At 36.9% G+C, this 1,484-nt stretch overlaps 1 protein-coding gene across 3 annotated transcripts in view; it reads left to right on the top strand.

Annotated features, from left to right (window-relative positions):
* Nucleotides 1-1,484, top strand: part of Vps13a (vacuolar protein sorting 13 homolog A) — a 168,703-nt gene that overhangs the window by 68,598 nt on the left and 98,621 nt on the right. The window lies entirely within an intron of this gene.

Raw genomic sequence — 1,484 nt, 5'->3', positions numbered from 1 at the left:
GGTGCTCTTACCCACTGAGCCATCTCACCAGCCCATAAGTTCTAATTTTAATCTAAGAATCCCTAACAAGTCATTATTGAGTTTGGGATTGAAAAAAAAAAGAAAGTTTGTGGATGCCTAATTTAAAATGTATTACTTGAAGAAATTTAAGATAGTGAGCTTTTTATTTCTATTTTTCAAGGGAAAGGAATCAAATTAGCATCTGCATTTACATATAAAACTTATTTTTAATTTTTAAAATATCTCACTATCAAGTATCTTTTTTTTTTCACGGCCATGTTCTACATTTTAAAGACTTTAGAAAAGACTAGCAGAGAAAATGTTGTGTTCTCTTGTTTTCAGAGAGCATGTGTATGTGGTAAGCCGAGAGATTTTTAAGTCTGAGTTAGTTGATCTAACAGGGCTAGTTAATTAGGGATGTACTTCATTTTAGTGTGCGTGTGTTTTACTAATTTCTTTTTAGATATTTTTTCTTCTTTGACCGTTTCATATTTGCATAGTGTTTTTCATTGTATCCATCCACCTCTACTCATTTTAATTCCCCCTAGAGCTTAGCATTCTGTCTTCCGTGACTTATGCCTCCCTTTCAACGGCACTAATAACCCCAGAGTCCAAATAGAGCAACACATGTACACATGAGTATGGCTGTCCTCTTGAGACTTGACAGCCTGGCAGTGGCCATGTCCGTAAAGAATCACTTTGCCTTCCCAGGATCCATCTTCTTCCAGTAGTGTGACTAAGTGGCTTAATAACTCAGTTTTAGATCCTAAAGTTTTAATATAAATTCAGAGGAGTCTATGGCAGCGTGCTCACTTAAAAGTCCTTGTACACGTGATAGAAAAGGCTTTAAGTAAGATACCACAGCCCAACCTGCTAAAGAAAACAAGTTATCAGCAGCTAACAATAGTTTCTTCCTAAATTCTCATTAACCCTTGCCTATAGTGAAAGTTTAAAGAATGTCACCGCCCCTGTGCTGAATTTGCACACAGGCAATGATTAATCAATATAGTATATTTCATTCTCAAAGAACTTTCCTAGCCAGTGTCTGAGCATTGGAACCATCTATTTACCTAAGTAATTTACTCTTCCCTAAAATTGTTGTTACAGTCCTCCTCATCTTCCCCTCCTTTGTAAAGAAGACTGTGAATATATGAACCTCCTTGGGTCACGTGGACAACCACAGTCTTGTGTTGATTCTCTTCAGTTCACATTAATTCATTTTTCTACCTTTACCACTGTCTCTGGCTAGTTCCTTCCAGCAAGCCTGTGAATGTTAGACATCAAAGGGAAGCTTCTCCTTTTTAGGCCATAGTAAGTTTACTGACACATGATAAGTCATGCTTGGGGCAGGAGGATGAGAGCTCCTCATGTTACTCAATTAAAAACGGGTTTTTTTTAATTTTTAATATTTTTATTACATATTTTCCTCAATTACATTTCCAATGCTATCCCAAAAGTCCCCCATAGCGCCCCCCACTTCCCTA

The sequence above is a fragment of the Mus caroli genome, chromosome 19 (genome assembly GCF_900094665.2).
Source record: "Mus caroli chromosome 19, CAROLI_EIJ_v1.1, whole genome shotgun sequence".
Lineage (NCBI taxonomy): Eukaryota > Metazoa > Chordata > Mammalia > Rodentia > Muridae > Mus > Mus caroli.
The sequence above is the reverse complement of the archived record's forward strand: the minus strand, read 5'-3'. Positions and strand labels throughout refer to the sequence as shown.